Source organism: Mytilus edulis, chromosome 11 (genome assembly GCF_963676685.1).
Source record: "Mytilus edulis chromosome 11, xbMytEdul2.2, whole genome shotgun sequence".
Lineage (NCBI taxonomy): Eukaryota > Metazoa > Mollusca > Bivalvia > Mytilida > Mytilidae > Mytilus > Mytilus edulis.
The window spans coordinates 82,184,349-82,199,306 of NC_092354.1; the positions used below are offsets into that span (position 1 = coordinate 82,184,349).

General features: G+C 33.7%; 1 long non-coding RNA gene across 1 annotated transcript; it reads right to left on the reverse strand.

Annotated features, from left to right (window-relative positions):
* Nucleotides 1-9,895: 9,895 nt before the first annotated feature.
* On the reverse strand, nt 9,896-14,744 carry LOC139496422 (uncharacterized). Its single transcript, XR_011657654.1, has 3 exons — nt 14,611-14,744; nt 12,193-12,327; nt 9,896-10,003 (listed from the first exon to the last, which is right to left on the reverse strand). It is a non-coding gene; the product is annotated as an uncharacterized lncRNA (long non-coding RNA).
* Nucleotides 14,745-14,958: the final 214 nt, after the last annotated feature.

Sequence of the window (14,958 nt, forward strand, 5' to 3'; positions counted from 1 at the left end):
AATCATGACCTTGTAAAAGGTTGTATAATTGACCGCTACGTTGCATATAACATGTTTACATGCAGACCAGATGGTGACATGTAGCAATAACAATTAAATAAAACACTGAACATACGTGTATTTTTCAAACATCAATTTCCAGGTTGGTCAAAACATGCCAATAAGAGTCAACTTAATAGATATTCATCCCTGTATCTTTTGATTTAAGACTATAATGGTCAAATTAATAGAAACCTTGACACTGTTTATATTCTGTATATATACTTATGTATTTTACGCTATGGGGAGACCGTCCGTTATGGACACTGGTCCAGACGGGCTTTAATAAACTACTGTTCCAAATAACCATGTGTTTTGTTACACTTTGCTTTCTAATTGCGCACCTTGGTCAGAGTGAACTACAGTAGGTATACCGAAACGCGTTATAACTTCTGTTACCATCAAATGCCTGTGATAGCACAGCTCCGATAGGGTTATTACTCGCGTCTGTGTCTAGGCTAAAGGTTCTTTATAAGTCTGGATGAGCGAGAATGGGAGTTTTAGTTAGCTTTTATTTCAAGGCTTCGAAAGCTTCCTGACATTCTTATGTCCATAATTACTTCCGTCCTTTTTCTATAAGTTGATGGAGACATTTGACGATTTTTGCAGAAAGTTAACTTGCTGTGCAAATAGTGTGTACTTTTTGGACTTAAGCTTTAGGCAAGCCCCCTTCAGCCGATCAAAACCCGATCAAAGACTCTTGAGCATCTCCTCAAAGGGAGATTCCAACTACAATTATATCTTCCAGATAAACTAGACATGTACTCCACTGTAGTCCCGCCAATACCTTTTCATCAATCTTTCGAAGGTTGCTGATGCGCAGGCCAGTCCAAATGTTACCTGTCGAAATTGAAACAGTTCCTGTCGGGTGGTAAATGCAGTTTTCTCATCCATTGCCACCTTCCAGTAACCCGAACACAGGTCTAAAGTAGAGAACCCTTTAGTTCCGGACAATTGCTCCAATGAGTCGTCGATGCGGGCTAATGGGTATGCGTCTTTTACTGTTCAATCGTTAACCTTGCGATAATCAATGCAAAAGCGTGTAGCACCATCCTTTTTCTTTACCAGTACTATCTCGGATGACTAATTACTTCGCGTTCTAGCATGTCATTGATATGCCTATCGACTTCCTCTAGCATATAAATAGGTGTGCGGCGAGGCGTTTGTTTTACTGGTGCATTATTTCCTGTATTTATGTATTTATGATATGGCGCACCAAGTTAGTTCTACCTAAGCCCCTGCTGCAAAAAGATTCTTGTATTCATCTAAAAGATTTTCAACTCCTCACTTTTGCTCCTGGCTAAGATTTCTGCTGTTATTATTCAGTAATTTTTGTAATGCAATTCTTAGATCCGGATCCTTTTGTATAACAGTAATATTTTTGTCGTCGCTTATCACGTCTTTGACAGGTCTTATATTTCCGACCATTGTCCCAGCTCTAATTATCTTCACTTCATTCGATACGTTCATAAAGCGTAGTGGTACGGTTTCTGATGCTTTCACTAAAGTTCTGGTCATTAAGTCGCTTTACTTTACTATGAAGTTGTCACATGGTTCAATGATTCCTAAGCCTACTTCATTCGTTGTTGACAGATTTTCGTCAATGTGACCTCGGACCAAAGCTTATGTACCTGGCTGTATACATGTATCTTCAACTACTGACACACTATAACAATAAAGCTGTCCTGTCAAGTTCAGTGGTATTTTATAAATAATCGTGTCCATGAACCAATCTTAGCAAAACCTACTAATATTATTGCCTATAGGATATTTTATGTTTTATAGATAATCTTGTCCATGAACCATGCAATCTTAGCATAACCTACTAATATTGTTTGCCTGTAGGATATTTTATTTATATAATTGTCCCAGCTCTAATTATCTTCACTACATCCAATACATTCTAAAAGCGTAGTGGTACGGTTTTTGATACTTTCACTAAAGTTCTAGCCATTAAGGCGCTGTCCTTTGCTATGAATTTGTCATAGGGTTCAATGATTTCTAAGCCTACTTCATTCTTTGTTGACGGATATTCTTTAATGTGACCTCGGACCAAAGCTTCTGTACCTAGCTGTATACATGTATCTCCAACTAATGATACTCTATAACAACAAAGCTGTCCAGTGAGGTTCAGTGGTATCACCTGATTATAGCAAACCATATTTATTCTTGTAAAGTAGTCAGCTATCTATTTTTCTTGAGAAAATCTAAACCAATTATACCATCTAAAGCAAGATCCGCTGTTTTGTTATTTTGATTTTGCCATGTGATTATGGACTTTCCGATTAGATTTCCCTCTAAGTTTAGTATTTTTGTGATTTTACTTTCTACTACTGCCTCTGCTAAGTATACATTTTGATCAATCCAGATGTGAAATTCTCCTTGTCCGGCAACGTTCAGTTCAGTTCTGTTTGCTGGTTTAATAGTTTGAACCACTTGATTGAGCTTTTGCATCTTTTCCTTTTTCAAACTACTAAATAGTTTATTTGATATAAAAATGACAGTGGCTCCTGTGTCTACGAGAAAACTTGACTTTATATGTCCTATAACTACGTCTATATATGCCCCTGCTTCTTTCATATAGTTATTTTGGGCATCAATTGATTTGTTTTCTCCGCTGTCTTCTTGTTTGAGAATGTACTGGCCTTGCAGAGCCACTATCATGTTCCTGTATTGACCGTTGCCATTGCCGCCTTGTTTTTGTAGCCTACTTTCTCGTTTAAAAAATCCATGTTTTAAAATTGCTGATTCCGTTTCCATTCCAGATCGGTGAAATATTGACCACTCTTTTTGAATTCATTTAACTCCATTCGAAGTGATTCTAATTGATATGTAAACGAATCCCTTATTTCTGTAAACTTATCGTCCTTAGATAATTCTTGTGAACTAGTATCTGCATGTGTAGCCCCCAGATGAGTTTTTACAAAATCTTGTATTTTCTCTTCTTTGCAGAACGCCTCAAGTTTGATTGTTAGGTTTATGTTTTGCGTTCTGGATTGTTTATTTTTTTATCCTCATCTCACTATTGTGCAATGCATCTAGTAAGAAAAAATCCTTTAATAATGTTTCTTTGACTTCAGTGGGTGCTAGCGGGTATGATCTGTTTACTAATCGCCGTATAGTTTGTCCTAGTTAGGGCAAAGGTTTCACTTGCGCGATGGTGTTTCTCCTTTAACTGAACTCTGTAAAGTTCGTTCTGATTTTGAGGAGCCATACGCTCGCTCTTCTAATGATTTCAATAAGGTCTCTTATCAGTTGGTTAATCGCTAGAGACACTCTGTGCGTGCCCGCGAGAGGCAGCGGCAAGGTAAAGCCCCTGTTCATATTCGTTCAAACTATTAATGAAAGCACATGCTTCAAAGTGCTATTTAGAATCAACCCATTCGCCAGACCCATCATAATTGTCCAGTTTGATTTCTCTCCTAGTATTCTTTCTAGGCGTGTGCACTTTTCCCTGGTTATTGACAAGCTGTCTTGCATTCTTTTGGTTATATCTGAGGATAGAAGAAATATCCAAAGAAACTCCACTACTGGCCCCGGGCGCGGCGCTAGTTGCTGTTTATTGCAATTGTTTAGAACGGACTCCCTGTTCGTGCTCACTTGCGTAAGATCCAAACAATGTTGGAGCATCACCAGCTCGTTGAAGCTGTTTTTGGGCTGTGCGCTCTGTGACATCGCCGAAATCCGTGCACCTCTTCTGAACAATTCTGGAATCTGTCAGGTTTCTATGTTGCTCTTTTTGTGTAGAGTGTTGAGGTGTCAAAAAGCCTGGAATTTTGAGCTTGTCTCAACTTCTCTATCTTATGCTTTACATCTTCCTCAAACATACTTATATGCTGTTGAAAATCGCCCATATTCAAACAAGTATCGATAAACTTACCAATATCCCACCGCTGTCACGTACTCGGTGTAGTGACTTATGGGTATTGTACCAGAATTTACCTTTGGATATTGGAAGATGCTCCGTCTCTTAGATATCTATCTTTAACTTGTTATGTTTGGCCTCTGTCGCCAAACAGCAATGTGTGGGACGTGTTGTTGTCTTTGCACATACATTTTTTGTCCAGTAGCAATCATTTCTTTGCACTATCAAAAATTTTTGTGTATTCTACCTGTGCGCTGCTATTCTTGAGCACTATATGTCCTGTTCCGCCTGTGCACTCTTTGGTTTATGCCTTACTTGTGCACTTGTTTACCTGTGCACTATAACCGCAAAATCGCCTATGCACCTATTACCCGGTGCGTATGTTGCACTTTTAATATCCTCAGGTCAACAGATAAATTCTTATTCACAATCTATCTAATCCTTTATAAATGAAATAATTACCTTCTTGCTACTTCAAGAGGTCTTAACTATCCAATAAGCGACTCTTTTTCTGACAGCGCATCTGGTTTTATACTAGATTTTGGACCATACCATTTACTTGTACATTGGACGATATTAAATATCTTGTTCCTATGAGTGATTATAGAATATCTAACCCTTATTGCTAAAACGTTTGAATGACGGCCCCTATTTTTACAACTACAGAATATTTCAGGGTTTTCTAACCACAACCTGTCCGTTCCTTGTTCTAAGTATTATAAATTTGAATAGTAATGTAAACAAAACAGAACTGAACGTAGACAACTGTTCAATTTTCAATCTAAACGAGTTCGCACAACAATGTTTTAACTTGATAAGAGTCATAATAAGTTGAAACCTAATAAAACAAGAATGTGTCCCAAGTACACAGATGCCCCATCCGCACTATCATTTTCTATGTTCAGTGGACCATGAAAATGGGATAAAATCTCTAATTTGTCATTAAAATTAGAAAGATCATATCATAGGGAACATGTTTAATAAGTTTCAAGTTGATTGGACTTCAACTCCATCAAAAACTACCTCGACCAAAAACTTTAACCTGAAGCGGAACAGACGGACGGACGAGTGAAAGAACAGACGGATAAACGTACGAACAGACGGACGAACGAACGAACAGACGCACAGACTAGAAAACACAATGCCCATAAATGGGGCATAAAAACAGGTAAACTATTTTCATCACAATACAAGGTGAAGTGACGTGCCACTATACATTATTTTGTTAGGTAAACTACCCTCCTTTAAGAGTGGACTAGGCTGACATATAACCAATCTTTCTGTCTGTAGAATGAGGCTACTCCGAATCGAGGGTAGTATATATACCTTACATTATGATAACTTAATGGTTCAGCTAGCAAGCAGGCTCACCATAGATATCACCTTTACCTACACACGAAGTTGACGTGACTACCGTTAAGACGGCGATTTGACATAGTATGGCAAACAAAACAGAACAAAATTAATATTTTAATTTGATTCTACAAAATGTAAGAGGGAAGCAATAGGCCCGGGGGAAATATAAATAACAATCAAATAAAACATTTCAGACAAAATCATGGATAGAAAAAAAACAAATACAAACAGCTAAATAAAATATTATTTCAGACAAAATCATGGATAGAAAAAACCAAATGCAAACAGCCAAATAAAACATTTCAGACAAAATCAGGAATAAAAAAAATACAAATACAAACAGTCAAAAAGGAAAAATAAACATGTTTCAAACATAGTATTTCCATTTGATGAAAAGAGTTTATATGAATCCCTCCTAATACACCGTTTCTTTCCTCTTATTTTTGAATTTGTGTCAGATATTCGGATAACTCTGGTTTTATCCATGTAATACCATTAAAATAATTAATCACTTACCTTTACTTTTCTTTTCATAATTTCATAACTTATAGTTTAAAAAAGCCATATATTTCTATAAAATTTTTGTTATTTTTTTCAAAATTTTGGAAAGAAGAACGATGCCAATGTTAAATGTATGAATAGTCTAGAGAAAATTATTTCCCGCCAATTTCCAATTACTTTTATATCTTGAAAACACATGGACCCTTAACTTTTTCTGCTTTTTTAGTTCCTTCATTTATAATTTATTTATTTATAACAGTCTTTTAAAAAGCTTGTTATTTTGAAACAGAGTAGCGAACATCCTTAACTTTTACATGTCACAAAAAAGAACTAGCAAATAATTGTCTCACAAGCAATCCTACCACATGTTCTAATTTTTATATAGTTGAAACTAATTAATAATAAAGTAAACAGTTTGAGTAAACACTATTATAAAGTTCTAGAAGCCGGTCTATTTCAGGATCTTGTATACGACATTTAACACTATTATAAAGTTTTAGAAGCCGGTCTATTTCAGGATCTTGTATACGACATTTAACACTATTATAAAGTTCTAGAAGCCGGTCTATTTCAGGATTTGTATACGACATTTAACACTATTATAAAGTTCTACAAGCCGGTCTATTTCAGGATCTTGTATACGACATTTAACACTATTATAAAGTTTTAGAAGCCGGTCTATTTCAGGATCTTGTATACGACATTTAACACTATTATAAAGTTCTACAAGCCGGTCTATTTCATGATTTTGTATACGACATTTAACACTATTATAAAGTTTTAGAAGCCGGTCTATTTCAGGATTTTGTATACGACATTTAACACTATTATAAAGTTTTAGAAGCCGGTCTATTTCAGGATCTTGTATACGACATTTAACACTATTATAAAGTTCTAGAAGCCGGTCTATTTCATGATTTTGTATACGACATTTAACACTATTATAAAGTTCTAGAAGCCGGTCTATTTCATGATTTTGTATACGACATTTAACACTATTATAAAGTTTTAGAAGCCGGTCTATTTCAGGATTTTGTATACGACATTTAACACTATTATAAAGTTCTAGAAGCCGGTCTATTTCAGGATCTTGTATACGACATTTAACACTATTATAAAGTTCTACAAGCCGGTCTATTTCAGGATTTTGTATACGACATTTAACACTATTATAAAGTTTTAGAAGCCGGTCTATTTCAGGATCTTGTATACGACATTTAACACTATTATAAAGTTCTAGAAGCCGGTCTATTTCAGGATCTTGTATACGACATTTAACACTTTTATAAAGTTCTAGAAGCCGGTCTATTTCAGGATCTTGTATACGACAGTAACAATAACACAGACAACAGATAAAAGCAGATTTGGTGAAATCCCTCGCACTCCATGACCTAAATAAAAAGAAAGAAACGAGTTAAAACTTTACAATCTATTCAAGTTATCAATGTATTCAAGCTTTCAATGCATTCAAGCTATCAATGTATTCAAGTTATCAACGTATTCAAGTTATCAATGTGTTCAAGTTATCAATGTGTTCAAGTTATCAATGTGTTCAAGTTATCAATGTTTTCAAGTTATAAGTGTTTTCAAGTTATCAATGTATTCAAGCTATTAATGTATTCTAGCTATCTATGCATTCCAGTTATCCCTGTATTCAAGTTATCAATTTGATCAAATTATCAATGTATTCAAGTAATCAGTGTATTCAAGTTATCAATGTATTCAAGTTATCAATAGATTCAAGTTATCAATGTATTAAAGTTTTCATTGTATTCAAGTTATCAATGTATTCAAGTTATCAATGTATTCAAGTTATCAATGTATTCAATTTACCAATGTTTTCAAGTTATCAGTGTAATCAAGTTATAAGTGTATTCAAGTTTATAAGTGTATTGAAGTTATTAATGTTTTCAAGTTATCAATGTTTTCAAAATATCAATGTGTTCAAGTTATCAATCTAGTCAAGTTATCAATGTATTCAATTTACCAATGTATTCAATTTACCAATATATTCAAGTTATCAATGTATTCAAGTTATCAATGTATTCAATTTACTAATGTATTCAAGTTATCAATGTATTCAAAATATCAATGTATTCAAGTTATCAATGTATTCAAGTTATCAATGTATTCAAAATATCAATGTATTCAAGTTGTCAATGTATTCAGTTTATTTGTATTCAATTTATCAATGTATTCATGTTATCAATGTATTCAAGTTATCAATGTATTTAAGTTATCAATGTATTTAAAATATCAATGTATTCAAGTTATGAATGTATTCAATTTATTTGTATTCAAGTTATCAATGTATTCAATTTATCAATGTATTCAAGTTATCAATGTATTCAAGATATCAATGCATTCAAGTTATCAATGTATTTAAGTTATCAATGTATTTAAAATATCAATGTATTCAAGTTATGAATGTATTCAATTTATTTGTATTCAAGTTATCAATGTATTCAAGTTATCAATAGATTCAAGTTATCAATGTATTAAAGTTTTCATTGTATTCAAGTTATCAATGTATTCAAGTTATCAATGTATTCAATTTACCAATGTTTTCAAGTTATCAGTGTAATCAAGTTATAAGTGTATTCAAGTTTATAAGTGTATTGAAGTTATTAATGTTTTCAAGTTATCAATGTTTTCAAAATATCAATGTGTTCAAGTTATCAATCTAGTAAAGTTATCAATGTATTCAATTTACCAATGTATTCAATTTACAAATATATTCAAGTTATCAATGTATTCAAGTTATCAATGTATTCAATTTACTAATGTATTCAAGTTATCAATGTATTCAAAATATCAATGTATTCAAGTTATCAATGTATTCAAGTTATCAATGTATTCAAAATATCAATGTATTCAAGTTGTCAATGTATTCAGTTTATTTGTATTCAATTTATCAATGTATTCATGTTATCAATGTATTCAAGTTATCAATGTATTTAAGTTATCAATGTATTTAAAATATCAATGTATTCAAGTTATGAATGTATTCAATTTATTTGTATTCAAGTTATCAATGTATTCAAGTTATCAATGTATTCAAGATATCAATGCATTCAAGTGATCATATATATATAGATACCAACTGTGAATACAAAGCGGTATATTAGATGTTTTATGGTAATCCTATAGATATCATTTCTGTTTATATTCGTATATATCATTGCTATAATTTCATCAAACTGGAAATGATAATGGGTTTCTTTATATCTTTGATTCAAATTTTGTATTATTCAAGTGAAGTGCAGGAAATAAAAAAACTAGAGGCTCTAAAGAGCCTGTGTCGCTCACCTTGGTCTATGTGAATATTAAAGGAAGCAGATAAATTCATGACAAAATTGTGTTTTGGTGATGGTGATGTGTTTGTACATCTTACTTTACTGAACATTCTTGCTGCTTAAAATTATCTCTATCTATAATGAATTTGGCCCATTAGTTTCAGTGGAAAATATATAGGAAAAATTTACAAATTTTATGAAAATTGTTAAAAATTGACTATAAAGAACAATAACTCCTATATATAAGGGGGTCAATTGACCATTTCGGTCATGTTGACTTATTTGTAGATTTTACTTTGCTGAACATTATTGTTGTTTACAGTTTATCTCTATCAATAATAATATTCAAGATAATGACCAAAAACAGCAAAATTTCCTTAAAACTAACAATTCAGGGTCAGCAACCCAACAACGGGTTGTCCGATTCATCTAAAAACTTCAGGGCAGATAGATCTTGAACTGATAAACAAATTTACCCATGTCAGATTTGCTCTAAATGCTTTGGTTTTTGAGTTATAAGCCAAAAACTGCATTTTACCCCTATGTTCTATTTTTAGCCGTGGCGGCCATCTTGGATGGCATGCCGGGTCACCGGACACATTTTTTAAACTAGATACCCCAATGATGATTGTGGCCAAGTTTGGTTTAATTTGGCCCAGTAGTTTCAGAGGAGAAGATTTTTCTAAAAGTTTACGGACGACGACGTACGACGACGGACGCCGGACGCCGACGGACGACGACGGACGCCGGACGCCGACGGACGACGACGGACGCCGGACGCCAAGTGATGAGAAAAGCTCACTTGGCCTTTTAGGCCAGGTGAGCTCATAAAGCAATAACCTGTGTTATCATTCAGTTAGTACTCTTCTTTTTTTTTTTTTTAAAGTTTTGTCGTCTAAGCACTGACCAGTACGACCAGGGAAACAGTTTCCGTCCAATACAATCTCTAAAACGTAAAAAGTTAAAACAGTATAGGGTCCGTCCAATACAATCTCTGAAATCACGGTAGGTGTAGTGTCCGGCTAGGATCGTGGTTTTTCGAGTGATTTGATCGGGCTTTTTCGAGTGTGACCACTTTTTTTCGAGTGAATATGATAGAAATTGTTAACAAACATACTTCCTTTCTGACAAGGTGTGATATAGAAGCTTGAGTTTGATATACAAGGTATGTTAGTATTTGTGATAAAAAGATATTATTATTCTGACATTGTTTTTCGTTAAAAAAGTAAAATTTAGCCTTAAAATGCTTTTATTCTAAAATACAGAATAAAGCCATTTTTCTCATAGCTAAAAATGTTATGTGTAAGTGTATTTACGTTTAAAAACTATTCAATAAAGGTTCAAATTATGTACTTTCAATGGTGTATTAACACTTGCATTTTATAAACAAAATCGTTCATTTGTATATATTCTTTTTCTCACATCTTCTAAATTGCATGTACATTACAATGGGATTTCCAGTGACACTAGAACAAATTAGAAAAGTGACTCTTCTTTATGAAAGAGATGGAAAAGGTAAAAAAAAAGGAAATACAATTAACACACAAAATTCGATATGCATAGGGAGGAATACCTCCTAAGACACAAACCATAATATAACTTTTATACAACCAATAAAAGTTAACTATATTTTAAAGTTGAATTTGTTCATATATGAATTTTTAGTTGCCAAGCTAAGCCTTTTCACAATTTATTGTTCAACATAGGGTGTAAAAAAAACTGCCAATCTTGACTGCATATTTTTCTTTTTTTTTTCTTTTCTTTTTTTTATATATCAAACCTTGATAATGTAGCTTTCAGAGTATCCAAATTTTAACGTGTCCCGATATGTAGTTCCGTCACAAGAATTTTTCAAAGTTGGGTATTGTTGTCTATATAAATGTCGTTAAATTTGTATGATCGATCACACCGACAAGTGTATCGTTGGGACAACTCGATATAATGTAATCAATATACGTGACAAATTACCTAATGTGAAGTTTATCAAAATCATCTTAAATAGAAATGATCAACGTATTATGTTTGAAAAAACATGAGTCTTATAATATAAGATTTACAGGTTCATATCACTGATTTAAATTCAACGTTTTCAGTGGATTTTTTGTACTATAATGTAACCTCGAGGTTCCACATTGATAGTAAAAAAAACACTGTTTAATGATGACAGCTCAACCTCGATTGCTGTTCTTATTCTCTTATGTACCCGTGGTCGAATAAATTATTCCCTTCATAGGGGTGGTCTCTAAATGTAACCCTTACGATCACCCCTATAATCTTCGACCCGGCTACTAACTTTCTCGCCAAACATCTGAATCCGTGTAACTCTTTCTCTAGCGTTAATCAAGCATTGCTTCACTTAGATTCTTAACGACCAATAAACATTTCAATATGTTTTTGATGGTTTATTGGGAATATATGATATTTTTCGTCAGTTAATAACAGTTATAAACTAGAAAGAAACAAAAGTTTAAAGTCTAGAATACCTTTTTTCTTATTCAAATTTTCTGTAAAAAAAACTCGGACCATTGTTTACAAACATTTATTTCAAAGTTGCTCTCGAAAAAACCCGGACAATAACAAACACTGAATTATTTGTTTAAATGCAAGGAATTGTGCTTCTTTGTTGATCAAGACATGTATAGTATTCAATATAAGATGGGTAGAAATGTAAAAAAACCTATTAGAATTACGAAATAGCAGTTAATTGAAATTATCGCATGTTTTATCACTCGAAAAATCATAGCCAGACACTATACCTACCGTGAAATTTAAACACTTAAAACGTTATTTTACATTCCGTCTATGTTGAAGATGTTTTTTTTTTTATTTTATTTTCTGTCTATGTTGAAGATGCTGTTATTTAACAGACTTTGATACACGTAAAATGCTTTGATACACGTTAAATTATACTTTGATACACGTAAAAATACTTTGAAACACGTGACAGACTTTGATACACGTCAACTACTTTGATATTCGTCAAATACTTTAAAACACGTGACAGACTTTGATACACGTCAACTACTTTGATATTCGTCAAATACTTTAAAACACGTGACAGACTTTGATACACGGCTTAACGCTGAACATTTTATTTACATCCAGAAAATGACAATATAAACAAAGATATCTTACTTGGGATACACAAGTTATTAGAAAAGAACTCGAGATGAGGTTTATCACATTGACACGTGTTGGTTGTACATCTTAGAGAGTGTAAGCACGTGCCATCTCCTACATCTTGATTACATGCTCCACCATGGTTTCCCTCTGAAAGTAAAACCATAATTTCTTTAAACATGCATTAAATTAAAGCTTTTCAAAACCTTATCTTGATTTTTACATTTTTTCAATCAACGGCTCTCAGTATTAGCGAACACTCAATTTGATTGTAAAAAAATTTGAAGAATTTTTCGTCTTGTTTTTTTTGGGACGGGGTTGTTGGAGGCGTAGTGGCATTTTGAAATTAAACTCGTGAATAACAAGAACCCATCGTTAGGCCCCGTATTATCTATAAAAACTCGTGGATAACAAGAACCCATCGTTAGCCCCGTATAGTTTATTGAAACTCGTGGATAACAAGAACCCATCGTTAAGCCCCGTATTATTTATTGAAACTTGTGGATAACCCATCTTTAGGCCCCGTATTATTTATTGAAACTCGTGGATAACAAGAACCCATCGATAGGTCCCATGTAATCTTTTCAAACTCGTGGATAACAAGAACCCATCGATATGCCCCTTGTAATCTATTCAGACTCGTGGATAACAAGAACCCATCGATATGCCCCATGTAATCTATTCAAACTTGTGGATAACAAGAACCCATCGATAGGCCTCATGTAATCTATTCAAACTCGTGGATAACAAGAACCCATCGATAGGCCCCATGTAATCTATTCAAACTCGTGGATAACAAGAACCCATCGATATGCCCCATGTAATCTATTCAAACTTGTGGATAACAAGAACCCATCGATAGGCCCCATGTAATCTATTCAAACTTGTGGATAAAAAGAACCCATCGATAGGCCCCATGTAAACTATTCAAACTTGTGGATAACAAGAACCCATCGATAGGCCCCATGTAATTTATTGAAACTTGTGGATAAAAAGAACCCATCGATAGGCCCCATGTAATCTATTCAAACTTGTGGATAACAAGAACCCATCGATAGGCCCCATGTAATCTATTCAAACTCGTGGATAACAAGAACCCATCGATAGGCCCTAAGTAATTTATTCAAACTTGTGGATAACAAGAACCCATCGATAGGACCCATGAAATCTATTCAAACTTGTGGATAACAAGAACCCATCGATAGGACCCATGAAATCTATTCAAACTAGTGGATAACAAGAACCCATCGATATGCCCCATGTAATCTATTCAAACTAGTGGATAACAAGAACCCATCGATAGGCATGTAATCTATTCAAACTTGTGGATAAAAAGAACCCATCGATAGGCCCCATGTAATCTATTCAAACTTGTGGATAACAAGAACCCATCGATAGGCCCCATGTAATCTATTCAAACTCGTGGATAACAAGAACCCATCGATAGGCCCCAAGTAATTTATTCAAACTTGTGGATAACAAGAACCCATCGATAGGACCCATGAAATCTATTCAAACTCGTGGATAACAAGAATCCATCGATATGCCCCATGTAATCTATTCAAACTTGTGGATAACACGAACCCATCGATAGGCCCCATGAAATCTATTCAAACTTGTGGATAACAAGAACCCATCGATAGGCCCCATGTAATCTATTCAAACTCGTGGATAATGAACAGCCCACTACACACTGCGTATAAAAGAATATCCAACAAAACTTGATTTGACAGCAGGTGTTTTAGAGGGGTGCACATGTTTATATCAAGTCATGCCCATGGAAAGTCAAATCGGAAGGGATAGCTGAGTAGTAAAAAGCAAATGGTACGGATTATTACACAGATATGGCGTTCGTAAAAAGTTCAACGTTAAGTAACTACTTCAACTTTACGAGATGCCTTGGTTAAAAGGCTTCGTAAACAGTTCAACGAGACTACTTTAACTCGTAATATTTGCCTTGGTTAAATGGCTTCGTAAACATTTCAATAGGACTACTTTAATTTTACCAGATGCCTTGGTTGAATGGCTTTCTTGATAAACTTTATGATAACAAAATAATAAGGAGAAATTGTCTCTTCTACCGTAAAAGTTGGTTCATTGAAGCATTTCAAAGCAGAAAAGTTTTATAAAATTGATAAGAGTGCCACTTACTTTTTTTTAAATTTATAAGAGTGCCACTTACATAAATTGTATAAAATTGAAAAGAGTGCAACTTACTTTTTTTTTTTTATCAAATTGATAATAGTGGCATTTCCTTTTTTTTTTATAAAATTGATAAGAGTGCCACTTATTTTATTTTCTATAAAATTGATAAAGAGTGCCACTTACTTGTTCTATAAAATTGATAAGAGTGCCACTTACTTTTTTTTCTTCATAAAATTGACAAGAGTGCCACTTACTTTTTTTTATAAAATTGATAAGAGCGCCACTTACTTTTTACACATGTGTTAGTAAAGTTGTAATGTGTTGCATCGATACATTTACATGCACCATTTGAACATTCGGAGTCAGTTATTGTGTCGGTGCAGTTACTATCCACAGCACAGGACCCACCAATGTATGCAGCTATAATAAAGAAAACATTCTCAGTCAAATACTGTGCATTCATTACTGTTAGGACAGGACTCACCAATGTTTGCAGCTATAATAAAGAAAACATTCTCAGTCAAATACTGTGCATTCATTACTTTTAGGACAGAACTCACCAATGTTTGCAGCTATAATAAAGAAAACATTCTCAGTCAAATACTGTGCATTCATTACTGTTAGGACAGGACTCAC